The sequence below is a fragment of the Suricata suricatta genome, chromosome 6 (assembly GCF_006229205.1).
Source record: "Suricata suricatta isolate VVHF042 chromosome 6, meerkat_22Aug2017_6uvM2_HiC, whole genome shotgun sequence".
NCBI lineage: Eukaryota > Metazoa > Chordata > Mammalia > Carnivora > Herpestidae > Suricata > Suricata suricatta.
The window spans coordinates 64344500-64358366 of NC_043705.1; the positions used below are offsets into that span (position 1 = coordinate 64344500).

The following is a 13867-nucleotide window of genomic DNA, read 5'->3' on the forward strand; positions in this document are numbered from 1 at the left end:
ATGCTGCAAGTTATCATAACTAATATAAATGAAAACAGGTGCAAAGAAATTTGGGCTCCAAGAACAAGTCCTTCACTCCAACATTATGTTCATTAGTGAGCTGCTTTGGATGCTTTCTAAAGATCCCTGAAGACAAAGTGCTTTAGAAGGCAGTGTGTTAAGGCACAGAAAAGAGCATAGACAAAGTTGGCACTGATGGCCTCTGCCCAGTGTTATTCGCTGGCAATAATGTAAATGGCAAAAGGGATTTTGCAGGTATAGATAAGACTACTAATGGAATGACATCAGGATGGGGAGATTTTTCAGGTGGTCCAAACCTACTGAAGTGATTCCTCTATGAGCCTCCAGGTAAGATGAAAGTATGGCTAACATGCTGATTTCAACCTGGTGAGACCCTAAGCAAAAAATCACAGTTGAGCCCACACTGAATACCTAACCTACAGAACAGTGAGAGAATAAATTAATATTGTTTTAAGCACCTAATTTTGTGATATAATTTGTAATGCAGTAGCATACTAATACACTATATTCAAATTCTAACATTATTACTGCCAAAATGCCATAATTGTGTATTCTTTTCTCCAAGGCTGCTGTAACAAAGCACCACACATGTGATGACTTAAAAGCAACAGAAATTTTATTTCTTATAGGTTCAGAGGCCTGAAGTCTGAAATTAGAATCACAGGACCAAAATCAAGATGTCACTAGGACTGTGCTCCCTCTGGGGTCTCTAAGAGAATCCATCCCTTACATCTTACATATTCTGGTGTCTATTGGAATGTACTGGCTTGTGATTGCATCACTTCATTTTCTGCCTCTGTCTTCACATTGCCTCCTTTTCCTTCTTCTCCCCATTCCTCACTTTCCGTGTGTGTGTGGGTGTGTGTGTGTGTGTGTGTGTGTGTGTGTGTGTGTGAGAGAGAGAGAGAGAGAGAGAGAGACAGAGACAGAGAGAGAGAGAGAGAGAGAAATCTCCTACCTTCCTTTTATAATAATACATGTCACTGTACTTGGGGCATTTTCTGGATGATCCAGAATAATTTCACCATTTCAAGATTCTTAATCACATAACATCTTCAAAATTATTTTCTTTTGCAATATAAGGTAACATTCACAGTGCCCAGAGATTACATCATGGTATCTTCTGAGGGGCCATTTTTCAGTCTGCACACACTGTAAATAGTCGTTCGATATCTCTGAGAATTTTAGTTTCATCATTGAATAAAATGATACTGAATATGACTATGTCAAAGGGTTAGTGTAACAGATAGTAAGCTTATGAGTCTAAAACATTTACCATCATGTTTAGGCTGGTGCTGACACCCAGTAGGGGACAATCATTACTATTAACAGGAAAGCTATGATCAGTGGGAACACAGATACTTGAAAATCCAAGATAAAAAAAAATGAATCTTCTAAAGATATAAGCTCATATTTCTTTAATCCATTTGATACTAGAAATTGTCCATTTATCAGCTGTATGTTTTAGAAAATTGTCAAATGACTGCTGTCTTCCTACCATTATAATTCAATTGGATTTCACTTTAACTCTGCAAATGTTCACTCATTCTGCTATGTGCAAGGAACTCTGCTGTTCACCAGGACATGCATATCTAAGCAGGACACAATCTGTGATTTAGTCAGCCTTACAATCCAGCAGGGAAACAAGAGTTTTCCATAAATACTTGCATCATAGAACACATACAATATCCCAAATAAGTTAAATATTAATTTAGCTATTTCCCATTTTATGAGGTTTACATCCAAACTTGAAAACAAATACCATGAACACCACCACAAGTACAACATGAGGTAGAATTGTTAAATTCATGGTCAGTGAAATGACAACACAACACCATATTCATAAATTGTGTGTGAATCTTCTATACCTTTGTGGGTGCACATTTTTTGAAGAAAATTTACATAAGAAATATTTGGAAATAATCACAACCAGTGGTCTCAGTAGCCCACCGTCTACATCAAGCCTGCACGCCCTTCCGTCTCACAGTAGGGTCGCCCTCGGCTGTTGGAGACTCAGGGAGAGACAACTGGCCCCTGGATGCTCACTGAGTCCTCAGGAATGTTCTGTTAAAATTCAGGCATCCACAATAACATGAATGACTCTGAAATAATTTTTTTTGCTTTAAATATTTCTGTCATAAAACTATACTTGTGGTATCGCTGTCTATGTTGGCAGTAGTGTTTTAAGTCAACAGAATTTCCTATAAAACAAAACGAAAAGACAGTGACTCACTAATCTGTTTAAAGCAGACAAAACATTAGATAAAGCAACAGAAATTGTTCCAAGGTTTTATGTTTTCCCTTCTCTCTCTATGGTTTGTTCTTTTTTTCTTTTCCTTCTCCTTTCTTTTTTTTAATTCTTTGGTTTTTGTCCATTTAGATTTACTTTTGCAATTAAATTTGCCTCAATAGTTTTGTGATACATAATGTTAACTTCCACCCTCAAAATATTCGAATGTGGTCTTCCCCCTCCCATCATCATCTGGTGTCCCACTGACATAGTCAGAATGTAGCATATAGAGACTGGGAAGAAAGGACAATAAAATTAAAATTTATGCAGAGATTTTGTTGCAGAAATCTTTATCTTTTACAAGGGAGGCTAACTGCCAGCAAAAGCAACTGGCCAAATAGCTGCTAGGCTGGCAAGGTGTTGGATATTAATATTTGAACTATGATTCTTTAAATCTGGTGGGATGGAAATACCTTACCATCCCTATGCTGGTTAACACCTCTTGAAGCAGACCTCAATAACAGAATATTCAGTGATCAAAAATGTTCTTTGTACTTTTGTGGGATGATGCAGCTTCCACATAGAGGATTTTTGAAACCGTATTGTTAAGCATATTGTTGGATTATTACAGTAGACCTTCGGTGCTACATGTATTCCTGTTGGATTTGTGACTGCCACAGAACAAGCAATGCAAAGGACACAGGAAGACAGGTTTTAGAACAGCTTTTCTCTAATGTGGACAGAGTAAATTATGCTTTCCTTTTTGAAAAATAGAAAGCTAGAAGAGCTTTTCTATTGTTTATTTTTTGTTTCTCTTCCCTGTCTAGACATGAATTCAGGATACCAGAGGAGCACCTAAGATCTGACAAAGAAGTAGCAATTTGGTGGCCTTTAGTGGCCGTTAGCACAATTGTGTATGGTGTCATTATAAAAGTTCCCTGCACATTTTGCTCACTACTGCAACTAGTTTCTGGTTTAGTGATGATAAAAGAAGGGCTCTGTTTTGGGCTAGGAATAAGGATAGAACCATAAAAGAACTGATCCTCCTTAAAGAGTCACCTCCCAGATTTCAGGCTCCTCTCCTTTGCCCTGCCTTTGGTACCCAACCCTACCTATAAAGATGCCAGGTAAGGCCTGAATTGAAAGAATGTGATTAGAGATGACAAGATTCATCTCGAAAAACATTTGTGTCATCAACAGGTGAGTTTTTATTTTCCCAAAGGAGTAAGAGTTATTCGCTTTGTTTCTTTAATTTGAATAGAATCACTGGATGTAATAATTAAGCAGTGCATGTTAGCTAGTCAATATCATAATAAAGTAAGATTCTATTTTAAATAAACCATAATTCTGCCACCCTCCCAGAAGTGAGCAACAATAAAAGTGTGGGCATCATACCTCGGAAAAATGAGAAAGATAAGCTTTCCCAGACTCCAATCAGAAATTACTATTTGTTTCTATAGGTCGGACGCTATGAACTTCACTGACCTGCATCCAAGTGGAGCAAACTTCTAAAACTTTTAGGATGGGAGGAAATCACCTGCAGGTATTTCAGAAAATGTTACTGTTTCCATTCTAATCGAAGGAGTGAACAGAGCTCTGGGTTTTGGCCACTTTGCCTCTGCCATGTGATAGGAAAGAGGAAGGAAAAAGACATGGTACTGATCCTCATCTCACTGTCTAATTTTGCCAAAAGGAAAACAGACTTGGTGCCATAGGTGTGTGGCACATTACTTATCTTTGTTCTTTCTAAAACTGTGGTGTCTAAAAGCATGTTCAGTAGTCATAAAATTTCCCAGGTCAGTTTACAAAGAAAAGTGGGTATTCCAACCATAGCTTTGGATGTGGGTACTTGCTACAGCAATGAATTTTAGAAGGTGACAGGTTACATAATGGGTTTGCAGTTATGACTGCACCTGGTCCTGGAAGGCTGCCAGGCCATGCAAAGAGAATATCAGCTCACTTGCACTGGTGAACAACTGGCTAGTGCTGCCTTTGCACACTTGATATTAGGGACTCTGTTATTAGGGACACTGATATGTGTACATGCTTTTTTGTTCATTCTTACTTGCTCACCATATATAATGATTCCTCAGATATGCAAGATTACTTGGACTTTGCTTTTATTTAGAAACTGTTTTTCTTTCATACATGAGTGATTGTTGAGTATTCAATTATAGCCAAATGTGAAATGATTCGGATCCAATTCTACTTGATTTCACTGAAAATCAAAGAGTTTCTAATCAAGTACAGATCTGCATGAAGTTCAGTACTGAATTACTGTTAAACCTCTACCATTTTTATTCATACCTTAATCAATAAGTAGTCTTTTATTTCATTTTTAACTGGATCTTTTTGTGTCTAGAATTGAGGCATGTATTGCACTTAGCTGACAATAGAATGATGTGTATTAATTTGTAAACCTGTATATCCAGGTCATTCTTAAAATGCAAGAATGAGGAACAGAAGTACTCAGGAATATTTTTAAATCTAAGGAATATCTTTTACAAGAGATGAACAGAACAAGGAGCTATTTGATATTAGGTGTTCAGACTTCCAGCTTATGGTAAACAAAGAAAGTTTAGTGGTTTTTTTTAAACTCATAATATCATGATTACAGAGCAACACGGCAGAGAGGGTTAGGCTTCAGAAGATAACCAGACAAACCAGTTCTTAAGAGGGTGGCTGATTGGCTGCTTTACTAAAGATAAATTTTTCCTCTTCCAAATATTCTGAAAAAAAAAGTAGACTAATAGCGAGAAGTGTAGTGATTTGCACATTATCCAAGCCATTGAGTTATTCCTGCCTGTCCTCATTCTGGTTCTTGATTTGCAGGCCAGCTATGCTCTGCAGCTGGAGCAAATTATATCAGAGAAGTGCTGATGTGACCACAAGTTGACAAAAGGACATGATTTCTAGTAGCAAAAAAGCAACTAGATTTTATGAAATTGTATCTAATAATGTTGTTTAACTCATGGATCCTGCATCTGACGCCTGCTTTTTATCCAGTCCTTTCAGCGGCCCTTTGTTAACAGTCACTCAGAAGAGGAAATAAAATGTAGCCATTGAAATAAAAATTGCTCTACTCTTTTTAATAGCTCAGCTGCAGGCTCTATTGTTTTATTTAATGGATTGTGTAACTGAAGTCTCTCCTCCTGATGATTCCCATTTGGCTTCTGAGTCCCCAAACTCTGTCAGAATCTTGGGGGTTCCAGAGAGGAGGGGAGTCTGGTGCTTTGCTTTTGCAGATTATAAGTGGATAGTAAAAGTACTATGATTCTTTAAAATGTAATTCCCACCATGGACTCTACAGTACTGTGTGTAAGAAACAGAGCTTTCTCCTCAAAAGTAAGCAAGATTAGACTGTTCTCAGATTCAAGAGTTCTAATTCACAACACAGAAGTGTGCGTGGCTTAAATATACGGAAGCAAGGAGGATTGCAGGCACTCGCAAAGGAATAAAAAGGAAATAGGACTGGAATAAATCATTGTCTTCCTTCTCGTAAAAATCACTGTTGTCCTCTATTAAGAGATGCGTTCTCTGCCCTGGATTCCCTGCAGCACGTCCGTCTGTCCTCCTGACTGATTATCCATGGCCAGTGAGGAAAGTATACCTACAAGTCATGTGACTTACTGTCACTCTCAAGGGTATCACATGAATATTCTAGTTTAAATTTTAAAATCATTTTTGGTTCTTCAAACCTGTTCAACTGTGTCTGGATTCTGCTGGAAGGATTACAGGTGATTTAAAAATGGATTTTTCCTTCTACTTTTTCAAGATACATTGCATTATGGGTATATTCCAGAGATCAAAGTTAAAGAAAAGAGCCTCCTACATAAGAAAGGTGGTAAAAATACCAAGAGCAAGGCTCGACCCCTCTGTTCCATACAACTTATAAGTATCTTACATATAAATGAATCGCAAACTATTTACTTGACTAAAATAAACTGGTATGTTATGATTCTTGGAGAATTCTGCCAAAAGCTTCTATCGTTTATTTTTGCCCTGCTTTGACCTGTTCCTTCAAAGCAGGTTCATTGTTTTAGGAAGTAGAGGAGAAAGATTTGTTAAATCATGAAGTGCTAAGAAGCCTTTCAGCTGAGGAAGATACACAATGTACAAAACCATTGAAACAAATCATACAGTCTAACCTGTTAAGGATGTAATTGAGATACATGTAATCATTAACCTTGGAACAGACTGGGAATCCGTTAATGAATCAAATCAATACCCTCTCCACTGATCCATAATAATTTGAAAGAAATGAAAAATTTAACAGTTACTGTATGTGAGGTTACCGTGGGCTGCAATTAGCTAGCCTCCAGGAGATTATGTTACCTGGTTACCAGAAGGTAGGTATAATTTCCGTAGATGTTCTGGAAAGATTGTCATAAAGGCAGGTGTCAGACATGGAAATGGGTCAGGAAAAGATATTTGGTACGGCCAAAACCGGGGTCATCTTTCTGTTATTTCCTTTCATACACCCCCTCTCAGGACATTTCATACTCCCAGTTAATATGCATGTATTGTTTTGAAAAGACATAATTGAATTCTGTCAGTAAAAAAAAAGTGATTTCTCTTTTTGTATCTTACGACACATCTACATTTCACATGAGATGGCAAAGAGGTCACAGCAAAAACTCTACATTTGGTAACAGAATAACACGTGAGCTTTCTGCTGCAGGCAAGATACTTGTGTATGAAAATATTTCATGTTTGTATGACTCTCACCTTAACATTCCGGCATGGTCATTATCCCAGTGTAATTTTATAGAAGGATAATAGGAAGAAATGAATGCCTTTCCTCTTTTGAACCCCCATGTTTTTACACCCCCATCTTACAAGTAGTATGTGGCACCCTACAAAATTGTGTGGAGAGGACAAAAATGATCCCAGGGCCCATGGCTTTTACATACATTGCTTTTATGTAAATCTTAGAAGAAACAATCTTGGTATGCAAAGTTCCATAGGAAAATCTCAATTTGGGGGAAGATATAAAAAGAGATTGCCATTCTCTAGGGACTCAGTAAATAAAACGAAGAACAGAATTTTAAAAAATGCATGTAAAATATATGCGTATGGAAATGTTAAGAGCCTTATTTTATAATGCCAAGGAGGGCACAAGATAAAAACTGTTGTCATTTGTTTCCAGGGAAAGCAGTCGGTGAGACCCAGGCACAGTAGGATAGTTAGTTAGCTACCACATGTAAAGCTGAGAGCAGATGGTGCCGTTGATATAGAGCGCAGGAATGTGCGTGTTTATGCGGGTGCGTTTCTGTGCGTGTGCGTGTGGAAACCAGCAAGGAGTTTGACACTGATGTACTCCATCAAGTCCAGTTATAAAGAACAAGTAGATAGAACAACATTCTGTGCATCTGGCAGCCTAACTAGCTCTGTCAATCTGTGGATACTGCTGACATTGTACTATAAGCTTCGATTCCATCTGTGTTGTTTATTTTGAGCTGGATTTACTGCACACTATGTGAATTGATGATGGCTAGAAGGTCCAAAAGATTGTGAGTCTGTTTAAAGTTCCAAGGTGTCAAATTACACAGGCTTGTGTCACGAACATTATGAAAGGGTAAGTGGAGAGGCAAACTGATTTCAGTATTTGTTAGACATCCAAGAAAAATTGCCGAAAATATAGATGAAGAAGGTTTATGAAAACATCTAAAGAGTACATATGAACTCCTGCAATCAAATGTTTCTTTTTCAAGTTGTATTGTGTCATTTTAAAAAATTCAAAATATGTACAAACAAATAGACAAGTCAAATCAGCTCTCCACTCTGAGGTTGTGACATGCATATTATTTAAAACTTCCTGATCAGTACTGTATTAAATTGCCAGAATAAAGGAATGGACTTGGGTTAGGGTTGCACCTGCCTGCCTTATTTCCGAATAGCAAGAACTGAGGAACAAGTGTATTTCTATACATTTGCCGTTAAGTTATTCTGTGACATTCTTTACTTGCTTCAGTTTTTTTCTGCATAATAAGATATTTATAAATCTTTCTACTACACAGTTATGAAATAGGCTTTGTTACCTTCAAGAAATCATTAAAGATTTGAGAACACAACTTTTTTAAATGAAAATGATATACACTTATATGAGGAAAAACAGCATTGTTTGATGTACGTCATCTATATCAAGGCTTTTGTTTATTTTCATTTTCTACATAATGTGCAGCTAAATGCTATGTCTATATAATGCCAGAACACTCCTATGAACATGAAGAAAAGAGATTTAATGATTCAGGTGTTATATAAACATCTGCATATCTTATATCATTCAATTCTTATGGCTTTTCTCGTCTGGTTGTGCAGTGAGTAGCCCCAGATTAGAATTTTACTGAACCACAAATGATACAGACTAGACTATATGCAATTTGGCTTGTGGTCATTGAGTGAAAAAGCATTCTGCTTATGATATACAAATTTCAATTCATGCTGTCAATCCCCATTCAGTTAGTGGTTGGTTATGGCTTCATTGTGTCACTAAATACAGTTAGTTATATGTAACTCTGTCTGTCTTTAAAAGAAAAAAAATAATCATCCTGCCACAATGTATCAGAGCTAGGACATCAAACAAAATCTATAAGAGTGGTTCATTTGCTTGGTAATGTTTAATATCCATTGTTTATAAGTATTCATATTCATGATATGTAAGGTAAAATATACAATATACTGTATGATCTCTACCCTCAAGAAACTAACTAGTTGATGAGTTAAGACATTCTTATAAAAATGTCACATAGCCGCACATTTATTAAATATCTGTTTAAAAAACACTGCGTGGCACAGAGTAAACTAAAATTCAGTTGAAAAACTTCACTACAGCCTTCTATCTGCTAAATGGCTTCCTCTCCATTAGGTATTTCCTCTAACTTTGTAAACATCTTTGAAGCATCTGTATTGTACCAGGCATAGTATTTGGCACTGGAATAAATAAAATTGAAAACCAGCTTGAGGAAGTGAGCAGGCTTATAAGGAACATGATATAAAAATTTAATGTGAGCATAATGTAGTAGGTGCTGAAATAGATGTATGCCTACGGAATGATGAGAAGAGAGAAGGCACCTAACTCAGGAAGCTGGTGAAGCTAGACAGAGAAGGAAAAGGTGACAGGCTTCTCAGACAGGCGGGGGCATGAACAAAGGCACAAAGGCACTGGTCTGAACAACAGGGATAGTGGGAAATGCAGCTTTTGGAGCACATCCTGATAACTCATTTAAGCTACCCAGAGAAACACAATGAACACCACATACTCGCGATAGCGCGTAATCCCAGTGGGCTGAGGTAATGGGAAAAGACTTGAATGATGTTGCCCTTAGACTCGTGAACTTTGGGTTGATTTTGAATGGCAAGATAAAGAAATAATTGGATATTGTGTGTGAAGGCAAAAGAAACCAACAAATACAGGAGGCAAAGATGTGTAAAACCAATATGGCAGACGAAGGGATGCTCAGGCAAATATGGTAGAACTCTTCATTTTCCATTTTTGACTATCAGTTGCCATGTACAAACTTGAAACTTGTTATCCCTAGAACTACTACATCTCTAAAATTTTAAATTTCTGTGTCTGGCAACAATTTCTTGGCCTTCTAGATTTCATTCAGTCATCCCCATAATCCAAACTGTTCAAGACCTTTAATCCCTTAATTCTGAAAATTATGCATCTCCATTAGCCTTGATCCATCTAATTTCTGACTTTGACTCCCTGGTTCTCACTTTAACCTCTTTTTTCACCTCAAATTCCTCCCCAGATGCTCCTGCCATATTATAACCATGCTGGAAAAACCACAACACTGGATCAATTCCTTCTTGTGCCCTAGCTGTCTTTAACATTATTCAAGAGACAGTTACTTTCTCTCTTTTCCTTTACGCTGGCTACCTTTTCATCTTCAGCTTACTGTCTCCTCACAAGGAAAACAGAAGCCATAATCCAAGAAGTACAAGCAAATGAACATGAGCACCCACTGCTTCTGTCTCTTCCATACCACGTGTAAAGGTGTTGCTCCTTGTGCATGAGACCAATCCTTTCACTGGTGCTCTGGATTCTCTCCCTCCACCCAACCCCCTGCTCACCCATCTTGGGTGTTCAAGGGTCAGAGCTTGAAAATCTTGTCTTTCTTCCCTTTATTCAGATTCTTCTACTTTTAACTGAATCTTTCGCAAATAATATCGTTTCAATATTCTTAAGTCTAATTTTAAAAATAAGCCACACCCTTTTCCTCAAGCCACCATTTAAAATACTTTCCTATCTCTTCCTTCTATAGCAAACTTTTTGAAAACGTGGCTTAGAGTCACTGTTTTACCCTTCTCTCACTTTCTAAGCATTCCTCAACCCATTGCAGTCTGGAAAACACCCCAAAGAATTCCCTGAAACTGTTCTTGTTAAAATCATTAATGAATGTCTCATTTCTGAATCTACTCTTACCTTATTTTCCTTGTAAAACTTGTTATTTCTATTTCCTCCTATTTGAACACAATTTTATTGGTTCAATAATACAACATTCTGTCATTGTCTTTGTAGACTCCTCTCTTGCTGCCATTTCTCTAAATACTAGGGTCTTCAGGGCTATGTCTTATGGCCTTGGCTCTTACCATTCTATACCTTCTGCCTGAGGGCTATAATTTGTAGGTTTAATTGCTATCTATTTGCTTGTAACTTCAATTACCACCTCCATGTGGAAGAATCTAATCCAAGTAATACATCCTCAACTACTGTCTTTATGATGAGCTTCAATCACTCCTACATATTAAGCAACTACTCGTCTTTGCTTGAACGTCCCACAACTCTCTGAAAGCACAGATACAAAACTGAATGGATCATCTTCTTGCCCTGCTACTTCCAGCCAAACCTCATAAATATTTCTCAAAAACCATGAACTTTTTTTTTCTTAACACATTTTTTCCTCATTCAGACTAAGGTAAACTAAGTGACCCAGTTATTTAAGATATTTACTACTGAGTATGAAAGTTACAATTGAGGTAGATATAGGAAACAAAATTAAATGGAGCCAACAACATACTGCTTTAAATTGTTACAGTTGAATGCACCATAGCTAAAATACTAAATTTCAAAAGCCTAAGTGATAGGAAATAGTTTAAGCAGGTTAAAGACATTATTTCAGTTTTATGTTTATATTCTTAGCTCTAAGCACTGTGGGCCACAAAAGAGTTGCTCATCAATTTACTTAATAAATTAATAGGTTTGTTTTTTTAATCTTGCAGAAAAGTAAGAAGCAGTACAGGATTGTCTTCAAATCATTCTCACATTGTTATGACTGTTATCTAACTTATTCTATATACTAAATGGCTGGTAAAATAAGGATGTCAAAGCTGTTCCTATTTCTGTCTGATAGAATTACAGATTTCCTTAGAACATGAGAGTAATAAAGGAATATTAGGCATTAAAATGACTAGCCAAATTAACTTTGGATAAAAACAAACCTCTATTCTATAGCCTTTGTTTGCAAAACTGCCCACTATTCATAGGGATATATATATATATTTTTTTTTTTACTATCTCAACCCAGCCTCTCACCATCAACAGAAAACTAGTATTTTATACATACGTTAATAAAGTGGACTCTTCTTTAGCCAAAACAAAGCTTATCTTTTTTTCCTCAATTAAAGCCATTTCCTCCCTAAGCAGTGAGCATGGAGTAAAATGTTGATAGAAATTGCTAAATTCAGTTCTACCTTAAGTAATGCTATAGACTTAGAGCAAAAAGAAATTAAAATTTACTGCAGTCTCATTCTCCTTTTATTGTGAAATATGCAAATATAAAGGATAGTATAGAAAATTTAAGTGCATAATTTAATGATAAACCAAACATCTTTTTAAGCACTGCCAGGTTACAAAATAGAAGTTTGCCAACAGCCTACCCCATTGCAGCACCTTCCCTCCCACTCTGTCTGGATGTTCATGCTAACACTTTCCTTGCCGTTCTTTATAGTTTTACCACCTAAAAATGTATCACTAAATAATATAATTCAGTTTTGCCTGTTGTGAACTGTATATAAATGGAATTATAAGTATACATTTATTGGGTGTGACCTCTTTCATTCAGTGTTAGGCTTTTAAGATTTCTTTGTTGTTAGGTATATCTTTCATTTATTTTAATTGCTGTTAATAATCCACTGTATGAATATGCTTTATTTTCCATTCTCTTACTATTTCACATTTTTTAATGCTTACAGTTTTGGCTATTATGCGTAAAGATGCTATAGCATTTGTGCATAGATATCCTAATATAGTTAATCATGCTTTTTCTATGGTATATAATTAGAAGTGAATTGGCGGATCTGAAAAAATATATATCCTTAATTTTACTAAGAAGAAAAACAATGAAAGTAAAAAATAAATTTAGCAATTGGTCTTACTAGTTTAACTGGTTCTATTTTTAAAAAGAGTTTCTTGAATTCTAAAGGTAAATTCCATCTAGTATTACATATTTCATATGGAAAGAAATGTGTAGTCTGGCAGAAAAATCCAAATAAAAGGTAAATGAAGTATTAATGCCTAAAAGAGATTCACAACTATTTGTACTTTTTTTTCTGATGAAAGTAAACGTTTCTCTCATAAAAGTGGCAACAATGTACTAACCACATTTATCTGAATCGTTAGTCAAGCAACAGTGTAACAGAAATAGAATATAATGCTTAGAATTTCATTTTATGAAATTCATATATCTCTTAAAGTATTAAAAATATTGGAAACATTGCCCAACATGCAATTAAACAACCAATGCATGGGCTTATACATTGTATGGACTCTTAATACAATACATAGCTTCCACTTTTATATTTATAAAATCTCGAGCAGGGGAAGCAGGTTTACACTAAAAACAGTAAATAAAATTGTACTTTCTCTGACCTGGGAACTAGTGAATGTTTCTCCTGAACAAAAGGAAGGAAAGAGAAGGGAAGGGAAGGGAGGAAGGGAGAAAGAAAAAGTTCCCATGCTTTGATTGTCATAAAATAAAATCCCTTTTCTTAAATTACATCAGAGTTTTTAGAAGCAGTATATGAGAGACTTTTTAGAAAATATGTATTAGTGTCCTAAAGATGTCAATGAGAGGAAGGTAGATTTAGTTTTTGCTGTTACACAGCCTTGAGTTGAAAGGGAAATGTGAAGAGGAAAGAAACGGAGATATTGTGACAGAGTCAAAAAGCACATTAAAAAGCGCACTAGATCAAGAAAGACCTGAAGGATGAAAAAGGCAGGAGGAGGAACCAGGCCCAACACTGGAAAAGGAAATATAGGAGGATCAGTATTTAGTGTAAGCAACTTGAATCAGTCAGACATAAGCTGGAATCTCAAGTCCCCCAATTAACAGCTCTGTGACTTTAAGTCACTTGCCATTTCTATTTCTCCCTGTAAAATTGGGATAATACTCAAATAATATTTTTGTAAGAATCAGCTAAGATAATATTTATAAAGCAAAAATTGCCCCCCAAGGATAGATAGTAATTTTTATAGCAGAATCAGATATTTTGGAGTTGGATGGCCATTCATGTGAGGCAGGAAAATGGAGAAATAAGCAGTTTCTTTTTTTTCTTTTTTTTCTTTTTTTCTTTTTCCTTCCTCCCTCCCTCCCCCCCCTCTCTCTC

General features: G+C 36.2%; 1 long non-coding RNA gene across 4 annotated transcripts in view; it reads left to right on the plus strand.

The window, feature by feature from the left end:
- The window catches only part of LOC115294614, a 273223-nt gene extending 267873 nt beyond the window's left edge, over positions 1-5350 (plus strand). For all 4 annotated transcript variants that reach the window (XR_003909993.1, XR_003909996.1, XR_003909994.1 and 1 more), the window contains exons 2-3: positions 3712-3794; positions 5084-5350. This is a non-coding gene — a long non-coding RNA (uncharacterized LOC115294614). The remainder of the gene's footprint in view (positions 1-3711; positions 3795-5083) is intronic.
- Positions 5351-13867: the final 8517 nt, after the last annotated feature.